This window comes from Saimiri boliviensis, chromosome 1, assembly GCF_048565385.1.
Source record: "Saimiri boliviensis isolate mSaiBol1 chromosome 1, mSaiBol1.pri, whole genome shotgun sequence".
NCBI lineage: Eukaryota > Metazoa > Chordata > Mammalia > Primates > Cebidae > Saimiri > Saimiri boliviensis.
Genome location: NC_133449.1, coordinates 132,948,384 through 132,961,359, shown reverse-complemented (window position 1 = coordinate 132,961,359; position 12,976 = coordinate 132,948,384). Strand labels below are relative to the sequence as shown.

General features: G+C 44.6%; 1 protein-coding gene across 1 annotated transcript in view; it reads left to right on the top strand.

Moving 5' to 3' along the window:
- CDH13 (cadherin 13) overlaps positions 1–12,976 on the top strand; it is a 1,266,064-nt gene that overhangs the window by 28,037 nt on the left and 1,225,051 nt on the right. The gene's annotated exons all lie outside the window — the stretch shown is intronic.

Sequence of the window (12,976 nt, the reverse complement as noted above, 5' to 3'; positions counted from 1 at the left end):
AAACTCTGATCCAGTTGCCCAAAGCAAGCCTCAAGAATCAGTGTGAGGACACTACCAGAAAATCAGGGAGGCATGCAAAATTAGGATCTTTCATGTAATCAGTAGAGACACAATCCACCATTCTGTACACTGTCCCATTACCATATTCAGTTACTTGGTCTAACTTCAAACTGAAGTCCAGCTGGCTCAGCTTCCCCTCCCTTTCCAGGAAGAATGAGATCTTACTCCCATGACACTCACCCTGGGAAGAGCACTGTCATGAATAGGGTCACTAGACCATAGGCACCTCAGGGGAATGGCCAAAATTGCACTCTGCATGTATGGCACATGATAGGGACTTAACAGTACATGATTTGGTGGAAAATGACAGGTTCTGCATTCCCAAGATGCAGCCTACTTAAATTCCATTTTATCACTGTTCAAAAATCTCCCACCAGAAAGGCCCTGGTTCCTCACTCAATGTGGACATTTTTTCCCACATTGAGTTTGTTTGCCAGTCTTGGTTGGCATTGGCAAGCAGCCCTGGGTGAACTGGAAAAAGAAAAAAAAAAAAACAAAGCCAGTGATTAACCAACAAGCATCTGAGTAAGAGACATGGCCCAAGAGAAGAAGTCCTTTGGTTACTTTCCTTGAGGTGAAGGGTTTTCAACCTTCTTGGTTCACAGATTTAATGATTCAGTGTTCTCCTTTCACCAAGGGAGTGTCAACCCTGGAAGGTCTGATAAGTGTTTTGTTCACTTGCTTGATGTCTATTTATCCCTCAAGAGTTTGCCTGGCTTTTTCCTTCTCTATTAAGTCTTACTCTAAACAGTTAGAGTTAGCCAAACCCCTTGTACATAACCCACTACACCTGTATAATTCTATGAGTCTTTCATTGTTTTCACTAAATATGTATTGAATACTTCCTGTGCACCAGGCACTGTTGAGGTGCTATATGAAGAGCAGTGAGGAGAAGTGAAGTCCCTGCTCTCACGGAGTTTACATGTAGAAGAGAGGACTTAATAATAAATAATCAAATAAATATATACTATATGAGCTGCAAAGAAGAAAAATAAGATTGGGTAAGGACAATGATGGGGTGTGTGTGTGTGTGTGTGTGTGAGTGTGTGGTGTATACATATATGGGGTATTTGTGGGGGGTATGTGTGCAATTGCATGTATGCATGTGTGTAAGCGTGTGTGTGTTTGTATTTGTATGGCTGGGGGTTCTATATTAGATAGTTGATCAGGGAAACCCTTTACATAAGTTGCATTTAGGCAGAGACCTGGATTACATGAGGAAGTGTGAGTATTTTGGGAGAGCTTCCTAGCTACAGTCAATAGAGCAAGACTGATGTGTTTGAGGCATGGTGAGAAAACCATCTGGGGTTCGAATGGATAAGAGAGAGAGCACAGAGCATGCAATTTGAGAGGCAGAGGGTCTCTAATTGTGTTCGGCTTTGTGGGCCAGGAAAACAACTTAATTTTGTTCTAAGTGAGATAGGAAATGTGATAGACGGAATAATGGTCCCCAGTTAAGCCCCTATGTCCTAACCCCCAAACTTGTGAATCTATTATGTGTCAAAAGGGACTTTGAAGATATGATTGAATTAAGGATCTTGAAATGTCTTTAGGCATAAGGTGGTCCCTATGGCGTGGCAAATTTCCTTTTAAGGGGGAAGTGGGAGGGAGAAGATATGACAACAGAAGGAGAGGTTAGAATGATGTGGGCCCATGAGCCAAAGAATGCTGGCAGCCTCCAGAAGGTGGGAAAGGAAAGGAATTGACCCCAACTGGAGTTCCCAGGAAGGAGCCAGCCCTGCTGATACCTTGGTTTTAACTCACATGATGCATATCAAACTTACGTCCTCCAGAGCTGTACAATAATCAGCTTTTGTTGATTTAAGCCACTAAGTCTGTGATTTTTATTTACAACATGAAGTCCCTGGAAGGTTTTGAAGATAACTATGATAGGGACTGACTCACATTAAAAAACACACACACTGAGTGACGATGGGGAGAACAAGAAGAGGAGGACCAAGTAGAAGAGTTTCTAAAAGCCTAGAGAAGAGTTAAGGTGCTCAGCTAGAATGGTGATGGTGGAGAAAAGTGAATGAACTCTATGTGTGTTTTAAAAATAGACTCCATAGGACTCAGTATGTAAGACTTTAGTTATCAGGGCTCAGAGAAACAGAGGGGCACGGATGACTCCCAGACTCTTGACTTAATCCCCTGAAAGGATAAAAATGTCTTTTACTGAAAGTAGGGAAGGTTGGAAGAAAATCACATTTGGAGATGTGGTGTTTGTATGTGGATGGAGAGTGTGTATTAAGAATTCCGTTTGGATGTAATATGTTTAAAATGTCTGTAAATGATCAAAATTGAGGTGTCAAATATCCTGTTGTTTTTGTGAATTTAGAGTTCAGGGGTGTGTTCTGTCTAGAGGTCTAACTATAAGGGTTGTTGAAAGCCATGGAAATTGATGAAATTACCTAGGAAAGGTATGTAGATTGAGGAGAGCACAGGCTAGAGAGGAGAGGTGGCAGCATTCCATGGACATCTTCCCAACATTAACAGTACTCCTTGTTGTCCAGAACCCAGGCTAGAGAAGAGTTCTCCTAGAATAATGGTGTGAAGAATAAACAACTAAGGAGATTTCGCAGTCACCAACTTCCCTCTGCAATGTAGAATATGATTGGACCCAAGGAATATCACCTAAGGTGATATTCCCTAGCACATATTCATAATAGAAATATATGATGCTTTGTAAAATAGATCATAAATAAAAACACATATTTAAGCAAGGCAGCAATCATATTAACGTGAGTACTGTGTTACCCTTTGGCTAAATATGCCCATGAAACTGCTTTAATATTATTCATCAGATAAATAATGATTGCAAGAAAAGGGTAAATACGTGGGGGAAGCAGAAGGAAATGTACTGTGTGGAGGGCAAGATGGCTTCCCAGATTGATTCATGTGCTCTTGTTGACTGTTTCCACGCCATAAATCTCCATTGAAGAGTCTTGCTGTATCCAAATTGAGGGCCCAGAAACCCCAAACAAGAATACAATGGCTCACCAGGGAAGGCATTAACCAACCTAAATGCTGCTTTCCTTCCCTGAAGAAATCTCCTCCATCTGTGCTAGAGTCGTTATCTCTGCCTTCCTTGGAAAGGAGAAAATTTGCACTCTCAAAAACAGGATTTGTGTGGCCAACTTGACTTTGGAGATATAAAATAAAATGATAAACTTCCCAAGTGAAGAACAGAATTAGCTCTAAGTTCTGACTTCACTTGTCCAGCAAATGAAGATAGAGCCATATACAAAACTGCCTGCTGGAAGGAAAACAAATTTCTTGGTACCTGACCCACAGAACTAATCTGACAAAAGAGGAGAGCTCTGGTTCAAAGACATGGTCCAACCTTAGGGCTTCTAAGAAACTCACAATCATTGCTTGGTGATGTAAGTTGTCTTCTATTACAAAATGACCGTACTGCTGTATTCTTGTCATATGGAGAATGTATCAGTTAGGTATTGCCACCATAATGCTGTGTAACAAGCCTTCCCCAAACTCAGCAGAATATAACAAAATTCTTTGCTTATACATCTGTGAGGTTGCTGGGGTTGGCTCACAGGCTCTGTTCTACACATTTTCATTATTGTGGCCAGGATGAAGGGGTAGAATTTATCTAGGGCAGAGAAAAGGTCTTCTCATGGTGGAGGCTGGAAGCCCTTAGCAGGGTGAGTAGAATTACACAGTGTTTCTTAGGACCTAGGATCAGAAGTTGTATACTGTCACTTACATCTACATTTCATTGACCAAAGCAAGTTACATTACCAAGTCCAATGCTGTGGGGCAGGAAAGTGCACTGTTCGCATAAAGTTTAGGGAAAGAGAGAGAATATTTACCAAATAATAAGCTAATCTGTACAGGGAATAACATTAAATTTCTGTTTTTTAGATGTGAAAGTGGAAACAATAAGATCAATACCCTGTCTGCATAGTTCTCAGCTGAAACTCAGAGAAAACATATTATATTAACAACAAAATTGTTATTTGTTGCATTTTCATGTACTTGGTCATCAAATATACAGTTATCCTCTAGAAAGGACCAGAATGACTCTCCTGTCATCCGCTGAATGCCTGGATGGCAGTGACCACATTGTGGCCTGTTGAAAGTTGATCAGCATGACAATCAGATGATTTGGATGATAGCTTGTGAGTAGATTACATGACCCAGGTTTGAATCTCTCCTCTTTCCAAAATCAGGGAAGTGTTAATTAAAACCCAAGTCTTGGTCTTGGGCAATCAAACCATGGCCATCTTCTGGCTTCAAGCTGGGACAATGTGGCAAACATAGTCTATTGTTCAAGGATTGCTTCACATTTTCCCAGCTGTCAAAAGGACTGAGAGTCTAGTGTCAGTATAACCTCAGTGAGTCTGGTTTGGTCAACTTGCCCAAAATAACGGGGACATTCAATGGTTTGAGTGTCCCCTGCAAAACTCGTGTTGAAACTTAATTACCATTGTAACAGTATTAAGAGGCTGGGACTTTAAGAGGTGATTATTTCCTAAGGGTTCTGCCCTCATGAATGGATTAATGCTGTTATCTCAGAGTGGCTTAGTTATCATAGGAGTGGGCTTTTGTTAAAAGGATAAGTTGCTCCCATATCTTGTCTTGCATACTTGCTTCTGTCTTTCTGTCATGAGATGACCCTCAGCAGATGCCAGTGCAGTGCTCTCATACTTCCCAGACACCAGAACATGAGCCAAATAAACTTCTATTCTTTATAAATTATGAAGTCTGTGGTGTTCTGTTATAGCAGTGGAAAACCACCTAAGATTGGGCATGTGTCACCTCATGGACTCAAATGAAAGAATGGGAACTCTTGTATCGGGTAGTTTCTTAAAGCTTGGTTTTTGGCACTGGATCTCTCTTTTTTTCTTCATCCTTAAGAAAAGCAGAAGTCAGCTTCTCTCACTTCTCTTTGATGCCATGTCTATAATTGCTACTCTTCCAGAAGAGGTCATGTCCCACGTTTGTCCTGCCATGTGAATGGGCTCAGAATCTAAAGGCAGGCCAAAAAAATAAATAAATAAATAAAAAGTATCAGCTAGGGGTCACATGACTCTGATAAATTTTAAGATCTAGAGGCTCAGTAGTGTTTCTCCACACCAAATCCCTTCCTAACCTGGATGATAAGGCTCCAGCTGTGGGTTTGGCCTCTTGAGAAGTGATACTCTGATTATTCATTTCTGTTCATCAAATGTGTCCACCAAACTCACTTTCTTTTTCTCCAAATATCTCCTAAAATATTTACCAGCCTCCCCTGCCACTCAGTGAGGTCATGTGACTGAGTTCTGACCAATGGAATGAGGGCTGATAGGGTTCGCACCTTTCCCCGGCCGGGCTGATGCAAACCTCCCAAACTCTCCCCAACACTCTCCCTTTCCACCAGCTGAATGTCCTTATGCAGAGTGACACTGGGGATACGGGTTAAAGATGAGCCAAGCTGCCTACCAACCCCCAACACCTGACTGGTTGCACAAGTAAAAAATAACTTATATTCTGTTAAGCCACTGGAGATTGGGGGTTTATTTATTTGAGCAGTTAGTGCTATGCTGATTAAAAACACTTGTTTTTTTTTAAGTCTCATAATAAAACTCTCTTACCTTCCCATGCCTCCAAGGCCTTTGCTTGGACGTGGTGACTGAGGACCCAAATATGTCTTTCCCATTTTTAAGGCTGACCAGAGTATCCTTATGATTGAGCCCCACATTCTGTGCATGATGAGGCTGATGACAGCTCACAGTTATCAAAGAGTTACTATATCCTGCACGGTTTATGTACATGGATTATACCTTGTGAACCTCAAAAATCCAATGATGTTTATTATTTCTATTTCACTGTTTAGGAAATTTGGGCTCAGAGTAGATAAGTAATATGGCCAAGATCATACAGCTAGAAAAATAGGGCAGTCAGGAATGAAGCCCAGGTTACCGGACTCTGGAGTTTGTGTGCTAACAGCTGTGCTGGGTTCCCATTGAGCAGATAATTAGCTCTACCTACAGCAGAACTTCCTCCAGGCAGCCTCTCATGGCCGTCTCTGGAAACCAGTGCCTATTCTCTTGACATCCAGAGTGACTGAGCTCTCCGTGCACAGCTTATCCCAAGCCCATCCCTGACTCTGACGAGGTCTGAGCAGAAGGACACCGTCTGGGCTCCAGGCAGCCACACCATTCATCTTCTTGCTGCCTCTGTTTGGAGACAGGCTTCTACAAGCCAGCCTTCTCATGTAAAAGCCTCAGCCTGCCCTTTGCTCACCCACACTGGAGGCCATGTCCACAGGAGCATTTCTCCCATTTGCCTTAGTGATGGTCAGACTGATTACCCATTGCACTGCTTTCCAGATTGCTGAAGCCGAGAGCAGCAGGAAAAACCGCCATCAAGGCTACTGCGTCAAAGCAATGGACTTTGCAGAACAATGATGAATGGGCCAGAGGGGGCCTGGGGGTACTCCCGCAGCATAATAAAGTGCTGGCTGGCAGACTCCCGCCAAGAGAGGCAGAGACACTCCCTTGCTGTAGTCAGGCCTCCCCTTTTTCCTTCTGGCCAAGGCTGAGCTCCTGTCCCTGTCAGTCAACCTTGATGTCAATTTGCATGAAACAGTTAAAGGCAGCTCAGAGAACCAGTGAGATCCCAGGAGGTGACTTGGGGTGAGTATGTGGGGATGGGTAGTGGGCGTGTAGCTGAGCTTGGAGCCCTGGGCAGTCTCGAGCAGCCGCAGTCTGCACCTAGAGCTGACCCAAGAGGTTGGCAGTGTGTGGAGCAGCGGTCAGAAGCCCAACCGCTCATTTGTAATGTTTGTTCCCTCACTTCCTAATTGCAGGACTGTGAATTCATTTCCTAATTTCTACACGACTCAGTTTTCTTCTGTGGGGACTTTAGAAATGAAACTTCCCCCCAGGGATGTGACAGTCAAAGAAAGTGCTTTACAGCACAGCCGCTTTTATGATGGCCTTCCAGGCCATTACCTCCTAAGCAAGCCCTGTTCAGTCCACAGTGTTTTTCAAGAAAATGTGAGGGCCCTGGAGGAAAATGATAGAGAATCCTGTTGATATCCCCTGTGGGGTCATACTTTAAGGCTTCAGAAGGGAGAGGCCAGAGTGATCTTTTGAGTTTCTCTGCCTTATTTCTTTCAGCGAGAGAAGGGCGAGGAAAGGGCAAAAAGAGTAAGGTTGCTGTGTTTTTCCCAGCAAGTGGGCTGTCAACTGGCCCCATTGACCTCAATCTTGATGAGCCTTTGCTCCCCATCTCTAGGCGGCACCTCCTCTCTAAGATGGGAAGGGCTCCACAGTGGGTTGCTGGAGAAGGAGGTAAGAAGAGAGGAGACCCTCAGGACCCCTGGGAAACTGAGAAGGTGGGAGGGCCAGAGCGTACAGGGGAGCCAGCAGACCCCACCACTGCTGTAAGGAGTCTCTCATTGTGGGACACTGAGAAAGCCCTGGCCCATGTGGTCTAATCCCATGGTCAGTGTGTGTGTTTCAAAGTCTAGTACTGGTGGAAATTCCAGTCTCTCTTCATGGTCTCAAGCAATGAAGGGGAGTTGTCTTGATACAGTTTCCCCAGAAGCAGACCCTGAGACTCGGATTTGAGTGCAAAGAATTTGTGTGAGAGGTAATCCCAGGAAGCTCCGGTGGGGAAGTAGGAGAGTGATGCACATGTGGCAGGCAAGAAAAAAAAAAAAAAAGCCCTGTCCTAATCTCTGCAGTCTGCGGATGTTACATTTTATTGCAAAGTCTTTGGAGATATAACAAAATTAGGCTCTTAGTTTGGGGAGATGATCTGGCTTATCTGGGTGAGCCCTAAATACAGTCACATTTACCCTTCTAAGAAGGAGGAAAAGGGAGATCAGACACAGGAGAAAAGAAGGGCATGTGACAGTAGGGGCAGAGATTGCGGTGGTGTAGAAGCAAATGAAGAAATCCCCACAGCTGCCAGAGCTGGAAGGATTCTCCTCTCGAGCCTCCAGAGGGAGCACAACCCTGCTGACACCCTGATCTTAGACTTCTGGCCACCAGAACTGCGAGAGAATACATTTCTGTTGTTTAAAGACATCAAATGTATGAGGATTCATTACAGCAGCCACAGGAAGTTAATATGGCAGGGAAGTTAAGGAAGTTATCTATGGTGTGTTAATAAACTAACTACCCCTGTGGGCAACAGGGGGCTCCTGGAGACCTACGTACTGCTCCTCCCGTTTTCTCACCTGCAGGGCAAGGAAACTGGAGTTTACATACACCATAGGTTTCAGTTCATGTTTGGCTACTTTGGGGAATATCAAGTCTCTGGCTCCTCTGGCCTGCTCTCTGCACCCCAGGAACAAGCTCTCTGTGCCAGAGAATGCCATCAGGCAGATTATCTATTACAGTTTTCTGCCGTAAGAAGCTGCCAGCATGTTCTGAAATGGTGGGTGTTAAAGGGTAGCATCTGCTCTGAGGGTCCATGGTCAATTTGTCTATTTTTTCTCCTAGTGCCTGGATCTCTCACATGGCCTGTGGTCTCACCCTCCTCCTAGCCCTCTCTCACCCACAACAGCCTGTTCAATCATCTTTGGTACCTGAAAGCTCTGTTTGAGCTGGGTAAGGAGAAAGTTGTTGAACCCCTACAGATGAATAATTTTGGGTCTATTACAATTATAGTAAAAGTCAAGAAGAGAAAGGGATTTGGATGCAGGATTGTGGAACTGAGTTTCTTTCTGAAATCTTCCACTCTAATTTATGGAGAGAAATCATCTGGATGTTACTGTGGCCCATCACTTCCCCCACGCCATTGTGTCTCTAGAGCACATTTCTCTGGCTTTCAAGTGTGTTTGGGCACTGCTATGAGGACACCTGGAATATTAACTACCTATGTAGGGTGCTTTCCAGGTTCCCCTCAGTTTTGGAACCAGTGTTTTAGTTACATCTGGTGATGAGAAGTGAGGATAGTGTTGTCAGAGGCGTCTGAGCCACAGCAACTCCATCTTGAATAGGGACTATGTAAAATAAGGCTGACACTTGCTGAGCTGCGTTCACAGTAAGTTAAGGCATTCTCAGTCACAGGATGAGGTAGGAGGTTGGCACAAGATGCAGGTCATAAGGACCTTGCTGATAAACAGGCAGCAGTAAAGAAAGTGGCTAAAACTTACCAAAACCAAGATGGCGTGATGAGAGTGACCTCTAGTCATCCTGCTACACTCCCACCAGTGCCATGACAGTTTACAAATGCCATGGCAACATCAAGAAGTTACCGTATACGGTCTAAAGTGGGGAAGCATGAATAATCCATCCTTCGTTTAGCATATAATCAAGAAATAACCATAAAAATGTCCAACCAGTAGCCCTTGGGGCTGCTCTGCCTATGGAGTAGCCATTCTTTTATTCCTTTACTTTCCTAATAAACTTGTTTTCACCTTACTTTATAGACTCACTTTGAATTCTTTCTTGCATGAGATCTAAGAACCCTCTCCTGGGGTCTACATTGGGACCTCTTTCTGGTAACAGTATTATAACCATATGAATCAATAACCATTATTAAACAGTAGCCATTATTCATCAAATCTGTTTTATCAGCAGAGCAAACAGAAGCTGATTGCCTTGCTACTCAAAGTGTGGTCCACGGACCAGCTACATTAGCCTCACCTAGGAGCCTGTTAGGAATTCAGAATCTCAGGCCCCACTCTGGACCTACTAAAATGAAATCTGCATTTCACCCTGATTTCTGGGCTGCTCATTAGACTTTGGGAAGCACTGACTTATTCATCCTAACTGAAACCCTGTTGAGACCTGCATCTTCTTTGCAGACAGGAGGAGAGGGAGTGGAATGACGAGAAGTAGGTACCTGTAGCATCGGGAGTCCTAGGTGTACCCTGGGGACTGAGGAGTCCTACATCCTCCTGCTCCTGCTTCCTCTGAGTTGATAGAAGAGGCTTTTTTTTACTGCTGGCCCTGGTGAGTCCTTTGCAATTGTGTGTTGAGACTTAAGAAGTTACCACTCTGCATCATGGGAGCGGGAAAGACAAAGCCACTTCACACTGTACTGGGAGATCGCGAATTCAGGGCCATATTCAGGCGGTTTCTTCCTTCGGCAACCTCTCCTTAGCTGTCTTCCCCCTGGACTGGGCCTCTGAGGGTGAGGCTCAGTTCTGAAACCCTTTCTACCCTTCTAGGCCCCTCACCTTGGTTGAAGTTTGTCCTATTCTGCTCCCTAAACCTACCAAGGCTCCAACTAATCCCATGTCTTTCCCATAAGTTCTTTTGAATTTTCTTGCTCCTGTAACATCTCGGACAAGAGGCACGTTGTTATGCTAAAACCAGCTTCTCCCATGAGCCTTTGTTATAGAAATAAAATAGATGTTTGCGTTTGTTCCTTCCGCTCCACTTTTTTACACTCCCAGGCATGGGCTTTTAACAGAGTTTATTATAAATGGAAAAGAAAGCTGCTAGCAGCTGCAAAGGCGCCTGTGCCTTCTGATTCCAGCTCCTGCCCTTCCCTGGTGCCTGTGTTTTCGATAATGAATGTCACAGGGGGACGGGGAGATGAATGAGGACTGATAAGAACGAACCATTATCTCCCTTAGCTCTTGGGAGCAGGCAAGGGTTGCCACCACCTGAGCTTCTGCTCCATGACAAAGTACTTTCTCTGTGGTCCTCCTGTCTCCTCCGCTTCCCCCAAAGGAGAGTTTCTTTGTGATGGAGCAGGGGAAGAGCAGCAGACTCCAGTCTCAGGACATGGGTTCCCGGTTTGGCCTTTGCCACCAACATGCTGTGAAGCAGTGGTCATGTGACCGAAGCTTTCTGGGCCTCAGTTTCCTTCTTGGTAGAGAAACTTGTTCTTCCTGCTTCATCAGGTTGCATGACTCTATATGTTAAGATATTCTTTCTTGGATTAAGAAAGAAATATATAGTTCCCAATGTCTTCCTAAAAGTGTCTGCCATTGGTTGCAGTTCTGTCCTTTGGGGCTCCAGAGGACAAGACTAAGCTGCTTTACACCAATGGTGATGAGATAATAGACGCGCAAGCACTTGGTAAACTGTGAAGTGCTGTGCCTGTGTGCAGCATTGTCACTGCCATGACCCACGAGTTTGCTGGCTCACCGTGGGGTGCTGAGAAAGAAAAGAGGGGAACTAGGAAACTTCCATAGGCCAGTGAGAGGTAGTGGGAGGGGAATCTCAGGTGGGATAAAAGCTGGATAAGAAGGAAAGGGAGGATGCAATGATAAGAAAAGTGTCAATGCATTGGAGATGATGACTGTGAAACACCTGGCATCCCTCATATGTTTTGTTTTATTTTATTTTATTTCATTTTATTTTAAGACAGACTCTCACTCTGTTGTTGCCCAGGCTGGAGTGCAGTGGCACAATCTTGGCTCACTTCCACCTCTGCCTCTCAGGTTCAAGCAACTCTCCTGCGTCAACCTGCCGAGTAGCTGGGATTACAGGCGCACACCACCATACCTGCTGATTTTTTAAAAAAATTTTAAGTGGAGACCAGGTTTGCCATGCTGACCACTCTAGTCTTGAACTCCTGGGCTCAAGTGATCCTCCCGCTTCGGCCTCCCAAAGTGCTGGGATTACAGGTGTGAGCCACTGCACCTGACCTTCATATGTTTAAAATTTGGATTTCACCCCTAGTTCCTTACCTCTGAACTTAGGGTTGCCCAAGTCCCTCTTGATAGGATAAAATATTTAAGGTCAAGTTTCCAGCCTCCTTAACTTTTCAGTCCTCACTAAGATGATCACCTTCTTTGAAAAACACGTTACATGTGTTGATATCATCTACAGTAGCACTGGCCATTTCTTTTTGTCAGCCATGTTTAACATTGGGCCAGCGGATCTTACAGTCAACCCATGTATCTTTTCTCTCATGAGCTGGTGCCAATTTGGCTTCACTATTTTTCCATTTTATATTTAAGTTAAGGGAAAAAAAATTCTGTAGTAAATAGTTTTTAACCATCTAAAATTTCAGCAGCTTAAAGAGGCGTGATGAGGCTCCAGCCTGGTGGACAATCCTGTATGGGTTTCCAGGACTTAAGGTGGGATTGGTGAAGTGGTGACCAGAAGCAGAGAGGGGAGGGAAGGGCCAGAGGGCTAGTGTGGGAGGACAAACCTCCCTGATGGCCCCTGGTGACTCTGGCCTGCTGGTATTCATGCCCTTGTATAATCTCCTTCTGAAGTAACTCAGCCAATCAAGTAGGGCCATGATAACAGTTTGTTGATCTCTGAGGCTGTCATAAAAGGCATGGCAGCTTCCACCTTGGCCTCTTGGCTCTCCTACTCTGAGAGCATCCAGTGGCCATGACCTGGGGAACCTCAAGCAGTTTTCTGGAGAGGTCCAGGAGAAGAAAAACTGGGGTTTCCTATAGACAGCCAGCACTGATTTGCCAGCCCTGTGGGGAGCTACTTTGAAAGATCCTTCCAAGACAAGCCTTCAGGTGGCTGCCATCCTGGCCAAGCCCTTTCCCCTGATAGAGACCTCCTAAGTCAGGAAAGCCCAGGCTAGCTTCTCCTAAATTCCTTACCCATAGAAACTCTAAATGATAGTAAATATTTATTGTTTTAAGCTACCAAGTTTTGGGGCAGTGACAGATACCTAATATAGAACGTATGAGCTCTGTGCTGGGGAGAGCTGAAGGTCAAGTTAGAGAAGTCAGTTTTTGCTTTTAATCCACAGAGTAAATGTTTTTGCAGAAAAAAAACAAAAGGATTTTTTTTTTTTTTTTGGAGACCGAGTCTCACTCTGTCACCAGGCTGGAGTGCAGTGGCACAATCTTGGCTTACTGCACCTCCTGGGTTCAGGTGATTCTCCTGCCTCAGCTTCCTGAGTAGCTGGGACTACAGATGCACACCACCACACCCAGCTAATTTTTGTATTTTTAGTATAGATGGGGATTCAGCATGTTGGCCAGGATGGTCTTGATCTCTTGACCTTTTGATCTGCCCGCCTTGGCCTC